This window comes from Simochromis diagramma, unplaced genomic scaffold (genome assembly GCF_900408965.1).
Source record: "Simochromis diagramma unplaced genomic scaffold, fSimDia1.1 OVJJ01000343.1, whole genome shotgun sequence".
Lineage (NCBI taxonomy): Eukaryota > Metazoa > Chordata > Actinopteri > Cichliformes > Cichlidae > Simochromis > Simochromis diagramma.
The window spans coordinates 5,669,709-5,683,157 of record NW_024386831.1 but is presented as its reverse complement, the minus strand read 5'-3'; the positions used below and the strand labels follow the sequence as shown (position 1 = coordinate 5,683,157).

Genomic DNA, 13,449 nt, shown 5'->3' with positions numbered 1-13,449 from the left:
CCCACATAAGAGGGCAGATGTCAGCTGCCACATGGACAAAACTGCCAGCAGATGGTCTGAGGAAAAAATGAAGGACCACAGTCACAGTCTGGCGTGGCAGGAGAGGAAACATATGACACACCTGAGTTTAGGTCATGCATCTCTGCAGACAATCACCAAAAACAGCAGGGAACATAATAGGTTGTGAATTGTTTTTTTTTATCTCACACATAACTGCTGTCCTAAGCAGTCATTCAACAGTGGTGAGACATTACAGCACTGACACACAACAGCAAACTGTTACAGCCTAGCTTAACTGCCTCATAAAGCACAAGCAAGCCTACACTTTGCGGTTACAGAGGGACTACTTTCGTCAAACCGTGGACAAGCATTTACCAATGTTATTGGCAACAACAATGATAAAGGTAGTCATCTCAACAGGTGAAACCAGCAATCCTCTTATCAGAAGTAGCTATTCTGTATATGCATCACCTAGCATAAGAACCATCTCAGCATGAGCTGCAGTGCAGGTTTCATTGCAGCAGACTCAGCACAGGTGGTAGGTGAAGACTACTACAAACTGATCCCAAGGTACTTTGTCAGCAACTGAAAAACATGGTAAATGAATGCCCAAGAAATCCTTCCAAAAGCCCTTAAATGTCCATGTAAAACAAATCTGAGAAAACAAGGTTGGCACATGCCATATGGTTAAACCCCAGTATCCCACTGGGATTTGAAAATAGGTTGTCGGCTTCTGTGACACCTTCAGGTTCACATGTAAACAGACCGCAACTCCCCTTAAACCCCTTGCAGTCAGAGAGCGTGACAATGCTGTACAAACATAAACATCTTTTCTGCATGATGCCACTGACTCACGCGTACACTGATGCTGAATTTGCTGTTTACAGCCATGGTTTCTGCAGGCAAATTCAAGAAGCAGCTAAATGACTCGAGGTTGCTGTGGTGAGACGCAGGTGCATGGCTGATGCTCTGTGGCCTGGAAGCGTGCTCATCACAGTGCAAAAACAGATTCAGACTGCAGTGCTGGATAGTGTACATACAAGTGAACTCAACTATCAGCAAAGGAATACACAATGCAAAAAAGACAACAAAATAAAAGAAATATAGGGTGATCCTTACCTCTGCTTTAAAAGTATGCCCAAAACATTTGAACAAAGGCACAAATTCACGCCGGACAAATGCAGAATGTGGACCGCAGCACTAACATAAGTAACAGGTTGACTGTTTTGAGGCTTTTGAGTCCAGTGATTTAACTAATTTGTGCAGAGAGGCGGGGAGGCACAGAGGGGGAATGTGTGTGTCTGAGCAGTCAGGGATCGACCACCTGACCAACTACTTGTGCATAGATGTGTGAAAACAGCTTGATGTGTAATACCAGGACATTCTGCCCATTTTATTATTTGACTTTTGATGTAAATTAGTTACTTGTAAACCTGAAATGAACCAAATGTAACAGTGTTGTCTCATATCTGTTCATGAAAAATCAAAAAAAACAAATAAAAGAATTTAAACTCCTGTACCTCCTGATGTCTGCACCACTGACCCAAGTCATGTCTACTCAAGTTTTTCTTACACAAGACTGAGATTAGATTAGTTATATTTATTATCATTTCGCACATCTTTGTATCTGGGGCAACTGGAAGACATTAGAAACATTCAACAACAACAGGCTCCAAAACAGTAACTTTACTTTAGCACAACAACGCACATGTAACACACCTATCACCTTCCAAAGCACACAGGACCCACAGCACTGTGTTTTTCTCAGCACAATTTTCTTGGACACTTAAAATCTTACTGAGTCTGCAATAAAGCAGAAGGTTCGAATACTTTCTTAACAACTGCTAGTTTTAAGTCCACAAAAGACACTTAGCTTAATTTTTTGAACATACTACCTTGTGATACTCAAGAACACGCTAATCCTCGTCACTGGGCTGATGGTGAAACGAACAAATACCAGGACCTCTGTGTGGACGCTCTTCAGTTACAACATGGCAGCAGTGATACTCTGTGCGGAAGCCTTTGCAGTACCGACTTTACCACAATAAAGTATCTAAACTTTGCCCTCAGCACAGGTGTTGCTTAACTAAAGGTAGTTCAACTCCAGACAGTGAAAGTTAAAGCCACTGGAAAGACTTTATCACCCAAATCAGATTCCAAGGGTATTGTTACCTGAAGCTAAACTAGAAACTGAAATCAGGTGTTTAAAAAAACGTAAATGGATAAGGAAGAAAAAAACTAAAGCAGAATTTTGCACTTACAAACCAACTGCAATGAAACATACACTTAGCCACTCTATTGCACCGCACCATGTTCTGCATAATTTCCTGATTTAATTACAGTTAACAGGGAAGTAATGTAAGTAATTAGTAAGACTAATTTTGTGGTCAAAGTAGAAAAAAAAAAATCAAGTGTCAACGTTAGATTTAAATCAGTGGCTTATGGTGAAACAAGAGAACATTATGGCCAAATGCCATTTTAGTAATTACACTGCAGGACAAGCCTTACAGAAAAAAATGAGTTATAAACAAAACAAAAAAAAACACAGGCTACAAATAATGTACAAGCATTTATTAGAGAAAAATCACTAAAAGGAATTGTAGGGTTAGTCCCGGGCTTGTTAATCACATTAGTGTTTCCCCAGTTAGACAGTGTTGGCCTCCCTTTGGCAATTATTGCCCAGCTCTGGCACTCCAATTGTGTCAGCCAGACTTGATCCAGCCTTGGTTTTTGGTAAGTGGTGAGCAGGTCAGATGTGGCCCAAATGGCCTAGTTCATGTAATACACACTCAGGACAGAAAATTTACTTTGTGATGTGACCAGTTCTTTTTTTTTTTTTTTGGCGCTTGCCATCTCTGTATCCCAGTGTAATCCATAAATAAGCAACAAAACCATCTTCAAACACTTTCACATACATACCTGTTTTTTCTCCACACAGTAAACCAACTTTAGAAGTTTAGCAAGCAAAACTGAGACCAAAACACAATTTACGCTACAGCATTCAAGCTAGTGTGCATTTGATGCGAGAGATAAATTTGGTCCCACACTCATAATAGATGAACTAAGAGGGTTCCCATCTGTACTTGCTGGAGCCAGATGTTTTGTTTTTTTTTTTGTTTTGTTTTTTGGATTTTTTGGGGTGGGGGTGTTCCAGCACTGTTTCAATCATACAGCTGCCTCTTAAGATTCTTCAGAACTTTTAGTGGTTCTTTAGTGCATTACAAATCAGCACTTTGTCATTCAGCCCATTGACCATTTAAAATGTAAAATGATTCTTCTGTTTCTTATCCCAGTATCAGACAAACTTTGATTGTCAGCTGATCGTCTGACATTTGACTCTAGAACACGCAAGTGAACAGCCCAGGGTCTTTGACTTTGTCATATGACCAAAAGACGTTTTGTGGCTTGTTCAGATGCAATTTTCCAAACCTTTGCATTGCTGTCTGCTTATTCAGAAAGAAGAGGCCTTCTCCTGGGAGCCTCTTTCCAACAAGTTATACTTGTTTTTTCTCATTGTAATGTCATGAACTTTAATGTTCAACATGCTAAGTGGGGCTTATAGAGCCTAAAATGCATGTTGCTTGCTTGTTTTTTCCCCTAGTTTTTCTGACCACTGACCTTGGGGTGAATTGGCTGGTATGTTGACTTCTGGGAAGATGGACAACTTTAATGTTTTCGAGTTGTGAAAAACTTTTCTCCATGTGGAATGGTAGACTTCAAATTGTTTGGAAATGACCTTAAAACCCTTTTCGCATTGAAGGGCAGCATCAACTGCTTCTCTAAACTCAAAGCTGATGTCTTTCCTCCTCAGCAACGTGTTAACACACCTGAACGATCCAGACCACAAAACTGCCAAAACTTCTTTTAACAAATCACATTTGTATTTGCTTGGTGGCACCTGCCTGCTACTTATCCTCTTAACCCCCACAAAAGAATTTCTACTTAGTTTTTCCACATACAGCTTCTACACCTCGGCTTATTTTGTTAAATAAATAATGGCATAGTATAAAATGTTGTTTTACTCACGTGAGGTTTCTTATCTAACGAGATTTTTTGTTTTGCTGTAAAAACCTTAAAATCAAAGGCCACACTGTATTCACATGACTGCATATGGCAAAAAAAGGTTTAGTACCTAAGCTTAAAAGTTACAGGATAAACAGACCTGTATTGTAGAGTAATCTCAGCCTTGGTTTAAGACTGCTGGTTTACAACAACCCTTGTATTATAAACTGAAGCCCTTAAGTTTGAAAATCAGTGGTATTTGCAAACTAGAGAAAGTCTAACATAAGAAACAATTGCATTATGGGAATTACAGGATCCAACATAAGCTACTCTTATTAAGGTGTCTACACACTCTGATTTCAGCAATCTTATAAGTTCATCACAAGTTACACTGAGCAACACGAATCTAATAAACATGGACATCAACTTTGATGCAAGTACACTGTATGATGATAGCGCCCGTTATTGAATCAGGGCCAAGAACCACGGCTGTTATTTCTTTTCTATTTTCTACATCCTCTTTAGTTGGAGAACAAATTATACACACGTTTCTTCTTAGTTAGAATCAGTTTTCCTTTTTCACATTTTTTATTTCATTGCATATTTCATTGCAGTTTCCTGTTGGTTACTAGCAGACATAGGTCACACATTATCCAAATTTCCTGCATGTCTTTGTAGGCAATGGAGCATAATCAAGAGTCCAAGGAAATGTAGATAAACAGACATGATTCCACTATTTAGTCTATGAATAATGATCAGTATTGGCTAAAATAGCTACGTATATAATTTCTGGGATTATAAAGGGCCACCAATGTGGTGCCACGACATTTGGGACTGCCCAAGACTCATCTAGTATGTACCTGGCTTTAAGGATTAAAAGTCAGTATATCCCAGGAGCCTTTCTTTATTCTGATCCTTCTAGTCCTCCTCACTCGAAGAGTATATCTGAACAAGGAACCACACTAAAAAAAAGAGTTATTTAATTTAATTACCTAACTAAGCAGAACGCATATGTACAGCCGTGTGGACATCTAAATGCTAACAGGTGCTGCACTTGTGAGATCTTTAACCTACTCCCTTAATTGTGGTTGGTTTGGATATGGCATGTAATGCAGTGGAACCACATTGGGGTGGGGATGTAATAAGCCAACCTTTCCAGCTTATTCATTATCTTAAGTACTGGTTAAATTGTGCAGACAAAGCCCTCAACGCACAAGGTTATATAACATTAAACTATAAGTCTTCTTTTTCCTGGCCTCTTCATTTGTCTTGACATAGACCAGCATTACCAGGATGTATCAGTATAGTTATTCTGTTAACTAAGTTTAGCAATTCAGCCAACGGCCTTAAGTCAGACCAAAGCACACCTAAATAAATGAGTGTGTATCCCGCAGTAGCTGTTTCATCAATTTTCCACCCAAATGTTACACATATATTTTAAGCAGAGAGTAAATATGATTCAGTACATAGCTACATACTTCAATGTGACTCATTGTATTACATACACCAAATAAGGCACTGTGCTAGGAAGTATTTTTAGCCTTTCTGGTTACATAGAGATGTGAAACTCAGAGTTAAAGGATTGCATTAAACTTCATGACATCACTTTCATAGTGCCCACATTACATAATATTTTTAAAAGTGTTAGACTAGAAGCTATTTTGCCACAAGGACCATGACCAAGGTGAAACTCTAATTAATTTGTTGAATTTGTCTGCCTCAAACTTATTACAACGTTTATTCGTTTTTCTTCCCCCTTAATTTTTTTTAATTTTCTATAAAGGTTAGTTTCAATTATTTTATTTAATTACTATATCATAGATGGCATTTGTCAAGTGCAAGATTTAGGGATTTCAGATTAGGTATTACAACCTTCCAAACACCACGAGTCACACACTCTGATCCTTACCAGGTAGAACTCGCTGTGTTAAAAAAAATTTTTTTTTTTTTAAATGTAAAAAATTACATGTATATTTTTTGTTTGTTTTTTTAAGTTTGTAAACAACCAATATTAAAAGCCTACTTTCATTTTTTTTTGTCAGGTAATTAGAACAAGTTTGCACAACTAGTTTTTGTAAATAAATTCCCAGTACTGAACATTTTTCCCCTTTCAGGATTCCTTATAGGCAAAAATGAAATGCCAAAGTATTATTATACCAACTTAATATTGAATGAACTAGGTTAAAGCACTGCCGCTGGACCGAATGTAGAGGAAACACACGCACGCAATATTTTACTCATGCTGGCTGTTAATCAAGACGGACAAACATGGCAGTTGCAACTGCAATAAAATCAGCTCTGCAAGAAAAGTAAAAAAGGGGGGGGGGGGGCATTTACTCCACTGCATCCATTTTAAGCTTTAGCTATTAGTTACTTTGAACATTTAGTTTTTTTAAAACAAATATCCAATCGTTATAGTAGTACAGATTAACTTAAATTAGTTTTACGCGGGTCAGTAAACTCTGCTGGCAACAGGAGGAAAATAAATGTTGGACGCTGAAAAGGGGATCACTGATTCAACGAGACAGACGATGAGAAAATGAACAAATGCGCGGACATTTCACCCGGATCACTTTGACGATGCTGATTTCAATTAAGAGCTTATAAAAAGACTTTGTGGTGATGCGCAGAAATTTAGTACAATAGAGTGAATATTTATAGAGAGGGAGGGTACTGTTTGAATGCCATATTTGCATATCACCAAATGCAGTCGCTTCACAATGGCAGCTCGCCACGCATGCAGTGTTCAGCAAGGTGGGTGAAAGCCGTGTAATGTCTACAAGTTCAATAAAAATCAGAAACAGACCAGTCACACAAGTTAGACTAGGGAGAACCGTGTGCTGTTGAGGAATCGCAGTAAAATCGCCAATCACTCATCAATAAACTGATCAGAGGGAGGGCTGAAATCCGCACGTGGTTCGAATATCAGACTAAGCGTGCTACACTTCCGCGTCCTTGAGACGTGATTTCAACACGACAGCGTTAAAAGGCACAAAAATGAACACTTGAAGTAGTCGCTTATGTTCAAAACACCGGAATACCTCACAGAGGTACTATTTCAAAGCCCCTGACTCCACAGTCAGCCCGTTCTCGGAAGGCTAACGCTAGCCTGGAAAGGAAGAGAACAATCCAACCAGCTAACATAAGCTAGCAGACGACTCACAGGAAATTAGCTCACAGTCTAGAAAGACCAACGATATAAAGAACGGTGTTATGTTTCGTTACAAATGTTCGCAACAGCGGCGAACAAAATCCACGAGCCGTGGATAACGCTGCCCGGGTCCATGTTGTGGGAGTGAATGATAACAAATGGGTTTTTTTTTATATAGTTACCTCACTCGAGTGCCGTGTGCATCTCCTCTCCGCTCGTTACCAAAAAAAAAAAAGTCGCCCAGCTTTACGTCAACGCACGAGAGACCAGCTCATTCACCAACGCCTGCTAAGAACTTTACGTGGAGTTCGTGGGGGTGGTCCTTAAGTCTACGTAAAGTGCGCAGTACACCAATGAAAGCGCTGACGTTTCTTTCCGCCAAATGGTGTCTGGTCGTTCATATGATTGTCTGAGGAGTTCACGTTCTTTTTCCCATCAGGCTGTTTGTAAACAAGAACACGGCAAATAATTAAATATTACAATTATTAATGTTACACTTAAGGGAGACGAGGCGCAAATTATAAATAGTTATTATTATCTTACTTCATAAGAAATATATGCGCAGTAAGTAACAGCACAGTTTCAATAATAATAATAAATATTAAATAGCAAAAAGAGTTTAAAAGCAATCAAGTTAAATTAAACCACTGTATCTTAAATAAAGTCAAGCCAAAATTATATGGTTATAATCAGTTCATTGATTTTACCTCTGCTCTAACTTTATAAAACAAGTTTGTGGAACATTTCACCCTCTTTGTTATATTTTCTTGGTCTAGTCAAATGACTTTCAATCACCAATAGAGGCAAAGTGACCATTAAAGGAACTTAACTTTTGCTGTTTTTTTACCACCAAATTGTGACTGGGTGACTGGACTGTCATATGACTGTCTGAGAGAGATCATGCTCCTTCTTCTTCTTCTTCTTCTTCTTCTTTTCCAGGCTGTTTTTAAACAAGAAAACCATAAAGGAATTATAATTCACAATTAGGAGAAACCAATGGCAATTTCATACTTAATAATTTATTTGTTTATAAGTTACAATAAGCAACAATACGACTTAAATTTACAAATACAAGTCTTAAATAAACTGCATATCGCAATGTTTCTGTTACTTATTTGTGTAAGAATATAATGAAACAGTTTGGCCTTTGTTTGAAAGTCATGAAATATGTGTGTCTGGCAGTTCATCTTCTTCTCTGACATTTAGATGAACTTTGTATTGGCTGTTTCTTTCTGCCAAACTGTGTCTGGGCTGCCACATGACTCTAGAATAATCTTCTTGATTCTTTTTTACTCATTTTGAAAAAGAATACTTTACATTCCTTAATAACTTATATATACTTATATAGGCTACAACAGATAATTAGCAAAGTGAAAGTGTCTTGGTGAATATAATAAAAAAAAAACTATAATTGAGCAGTATGTATATTGTTTTTGATAGATCTATAACCGAAAAAGTTAATTCCTTTTATAAGAGGTTTCAGAAGAAGAGATGGGAACTGAGAGAACTGTACAGCCAGCAACAACCTGAGAAAGTGAACAAAGCCTTCATCAGATGAATACACCCTTTAATTTCAACTCACATCCTCATTACTCGCGATCGCTGGCTGTGTCACATTAAGGTCAACACCTTTGCTCTGACAACAAACATGCCGTGGTTACAGGGCGTTAACAGTGTATGACAAAGTGTTCAACTGGAGTTTCTAGTTTTGTGTCAGTCATCCTTTTCTATGAAGTGAAAACTACGTCTTAACATTCTGTCCATTTAACTTTAGTCTTCACTTACTACACAAACATCTCAGTGGCCCACACCAAACATTCAAAGCAGTCACACAGAAGCACAAACAAGGAAATCTCATTTTATATTCTACTCAAAATAACCATCAGTCTGAACTAAACGTGACAAAATGGGAGCAGCTCTGCACTCCATCAGACAGGGAATGTACAGAGGCTGAATAAGCAGCTTAAATAAGCTGAATCTTCCTTTTTTTAATGTGCAGGTTCTTTATTCACTTTAAACAAAGACACAGCTTGTACTCCAGCAACAGAGTATTATAAAAGTACAGGAAGCATACAATAATAACAATAACAACACAAAAACGAGAGTGAAGCTTGCTAAGAACATAACTAAACAATTTTTGTCTTACAATAAACAACTTGAGCAGGGTTTGTTGTTTTTTTTTAATCAAAAGTCTGTGTGTGGATTACCACTGGGACATGAAGCCACATGACCATCAGAGGATCATAGCTACCCCTGAAGGCACAGAGGTCATGTCCTCAGCACTGTCTCTGGGAATCAGGGATTTTTAATCACCTAAACAAGGGTTTATATTTATATTACAATAGAAAATGTGTCTCCTGATGTGCACCTCAAAAAAGGAGAAAGAGATCTTTGAAGACTTACCTTCAAGACTAAGCTCAGCTGATTTTTGCCAAAAGAGGATCTTGACCTTGGATATCACGCAGCAGCATTTATCTAAAAAAACAGAACTACTTCTGGGTCTGGACAAACAGCAATCACTGAGGGAGTCGTTAATTTCCATCTTCACCAAGATATCTTGCAGAATACTTTCAGTGTGGCTGCCTGCCAGCTGTAGCTCAGCAGAAAGCTTAGTGATGCAGTAAAAAATGACCCCAAAAATAAAGTTACTCAAACCATTGGAGTTAAACTATAAAGCCAAAGGTATTTGCTCGTCTGCCTACTCAAATATATATGTACTTGAGTGACATCCCATTCTTAATCCATACGGCTTAATGTTGGTTCACTCTTTGCAGTTGTAAAAGCTTTAGCTCTTCTCGGAAGGCAAAGTTTGAGGAAGTTTGGAGGTCTGTAATGACTGACAATGCAGAAAGTCGGTAACCACAGCCTGCTCTGTGATTTTACATGGTCTACCACTTTGTAAGTGACTTACTGTCATTTCCAGTCGATTCTACTTTGTTGTAAGACCACTAACATTGACTTTGAGGTATTTTTACAGCTGGATTTTATGCGCAGAGGTGGCATCCTATCAAGGCAGCACACTGGAATTGATTGAGCAGCCTGCATGCCTAGGTGCTTGATTTTATGATTTTGTAGAGTAAGACTGCACAGATTGGAACACCTGAACTGAATGATTTGGATGCTTGAGTGAATCCTTTTGGGAATATAGTGTAATTGTCTGTAAACGCTCCCTTGAGCGTGATCCAGTTATAACATACTAAGTTGTTGAAAAAGCCCATTAAAGTGAGTTATTAGAATAATCGTTATTTTTTGTCATGTAATCTTAAATGTGTCTTATTAAAACAACTGTATGACAAAATTAGGGGTAAAAATAGTATATTTATGGCATGAACACTAACTACCTTAGAGGCTTTGTGCTAGTTTCACCTGTGACCTCTCAGTTTGGTCGCTGATGTATTTACTCTGGACTTTTTATACAGTATATTGAGGCAATGAGATTTAAAACATAGCACTCCAAGGAATCCATCAAGGTGAAATGCACTGAGCTTTCCTGTCTGGTCGTATTATGTGGTACGGTACAGAAGAGGCTGAGCACAGCTGACCTTCACTGCCTGTGTGTAGGTGGCTCTGAGTGTGTGTGCGTGTGCAGGTGAGCGTGAGGCATTTGAACGCTCTGATGGGAGCACACAGCTAATTTCTGTTGGCCACGCACCAGCTGGGTCCACGTCCCGCTCCTCCCCACCCCAGGTTTGCCTCCTCCCCTCCCACCTCATGTCGGCTGTCTCTCGTGATCATAGGGAGATTAATATCAAGTGATTGGCAGCCATGTTCTCGCTTAGCTCTCGCTTAGCACTCCAGCCATGGTGCCCCGGGGTCTCTGCCAGTCGTAAAGCAATGGCAGAAGTGCCACTGTGGCTTTCACTGTCATTTAGCCAGTACCCTGCCCCAGCAGACAGAGGATGAAAAGTGCCAATGACTGCATTGAATTATGAGCTCAACTCAGCCCCGGACATATATACAACCCAGCACAGGGAGCCATTTCCTGCTGAAATGCCTCCTGCTGCAGATTACTGAGGTAATATTTCCTGGACTGCAACTAGAGCGGTTATGGTCTGCAGGCAATCTACCTGACGCAGCTTTTGCCCACAGAGGTGCGACCGGTATGAAAGACGAGGCATTGACTTGTGGTGAAATTGCCCTTTTTATCACACAGTGGTTAAAAAGGTGAGGTGATTTTTAATGAGGACAACTATTATAACGTTTCACACCAAACCGAGGCCATAAGAGGTTGAACAGCTACTATGCACAGTTACAGACACAAGTGAAATAGTTCATTCCAGTTATACAGCGTACCCTATTATAAACCTATATTACCAGAGTCAAATTAAGGTCGTACATCTTGAATGTGTCCTTCCATTTGATGGAAATAGGCACTGGGGATATGTAGCCTGGATCCAGTGTGTGTGTGCATGTTCCTGGCTGACATTTTGCTGATACAGAGCAATACTGGCACCCCTGCAGACCTGCTGGAGCTCTGTCCTGGAGGGCAGCCAAAGACAGGAAAAAAAAAGAGAGAAAACTGGAGCGAAAGGGAGAGACACGACAAGTGACAAGTTTTAAATATCAGTTCATTAGCAACCTGTAAACCTATCTAATGAGCACTCATGGATTTTTCATTCCCTTTAATCGGGTGGAGGTTGAAGAAAGGTGAGAGCGCTTGCTTGTTTTCCCCTCGGGTTTGTTGTACTTGCCAAAGCTATAATGCACACACATACCACTGCAATAGCCAACGAACAGCTCCCCACCCAACAAGCTCACACGCTGTCGATCGATGCGAGCAGGGGAAGAGCGTCCAACAAGCTCCATTAGGCTGCATTTGGTCCATATGAATATCCACTGATGAAGCAGATTGACTTCTTGACCGTACTAGTCTTCAGAGACCTGTCTCACGATTGGGATCCATCAAACACACCCAGTGTGTTCTTTGGAAAATACAATTTTAGCATTTTTTTTTAAAACCAGCTGATCTTAAAGGTCCAAAGGTGTTCACATGTTTTTTTCCTAATTTATGGAGCCCAGTAACAAGGTAAATTGCAATTGTAAATGACTTATTTATTTCTAAGATCATGGCGACTACTCATTTAATCTTTTGATCTTCTTTCTTTGTCAGGTAAGAAGATCAAATGAATCCCACAACTACACACAGTCCCCACACACACCTCCTTTTATCGACATGTTGACTTGCGTGGGTATTTGAGCAAGTGAATGACATTCTTGGTTACATTCAATCCAGTGACATCAAGCTGAACAGTTCTTCTTGTTATCTGATGCAGTAAAATTGTTAAAAGAACCACAGTCAGACTCTTTAAAGAAACAAATTAAAAATGAGACATACAGCATACTGTATGTCTCACACTGCGAATGACTTATACATCACTTTAGGAGATCCTTTGAAGTCATTTTTAAATGGGTCAGAACAGCCCAGCCTATTTTTTAAATAATCTTTTTCAGGTGCAGAGAGTTTCAAATAAGACTCGAGGCCATTGTTTTCAGCAGGTTTCTTTTCTTTTTGTTCAGCTTTACATCTTAATCTCTTCTTGGAATCAGTCTGCTTGCTTGTCATGGTCTATTTGCTGCGTACAGTTTTCTGATCCAACTAAATTGGTGGATGGAGACTTTTTGCTTTAGGTAAAATGGCTCAAAATGCATGTTGTTTTCATAAAGATGTGGTGCCACAGCCAGTTTTTGCTCATTTTTATCAGAATCAGAATCAGAATACTTTATTAATCCCGAGGGAAATTATAAATGAGTATGTATTTTAAAGCATACTGTATGTGTTACATCCATCATTCCTTGCAAGCATGTTTTCCCACTGTCCTCCAGCAGGCTGTTTCAGAACTATTTACATAAAATTTCCATGATTCATGACCACCTACTCTTCCTGTGGGCTTGAGAGGACCCTGGGGCCATACCTTCAGCCAATGAGAATACTGTCTAATGAATAATGCAAGATTCCTAACATTGCATCTTTTCTGCAAGTAACAGCTGCAGGTGAAGGCTTCAGAATCTCTGCAAGGGTGCGGACATCTTGATTTGGTCATCATCTTAACAGGTCACAATAGAAATTCTGACATAGAAGTCACACAGGTACTCAGTGGAGGTAGGGGCTCATGAAAAAGGTATCCATGTGTTTGGATTTTCTAGTGTAAGTTTTTAATTTTGTAATTTTGTAATTCTCCACAAAGTTTAACATGGATCCTTTTTTTTTGTTTGTTTTTATATTTCTGCGGTTCACATTATAGTCACATTAACACTCATGTAACAAATATCTGTAACTGTTTATACCTTTGATTTTG

At 39.1% G+C, this 13,449-nt stretch overlaps 1 protein-coding gene across 4 annotated transcripts in view; it reads right to left on the bottom strand.

Moving 5' to 3' along the window:
* The window catches only part of slc39a10 (solute carrier family 39 member 10), a 38,246-nt gene extending 28,344 nt beyond the window's left edge, over positions 1-9,902 (bottom strand). Inside the window, exon 1 of one of the 4 annotated variants that reach the window (XM_040027657.1) lies at positions 9,557-9,902. The gene's annotated coding sequence lies outside the window, so the exon portion shown is untranslated. The other 3 variants (XM_040027656.1, XM_040027659.1, XM_040027658.1) reach the window with 3 other exon arrangements.
* Positions 9,903-13,449: the final 3,547 nt, after the last annotated feature.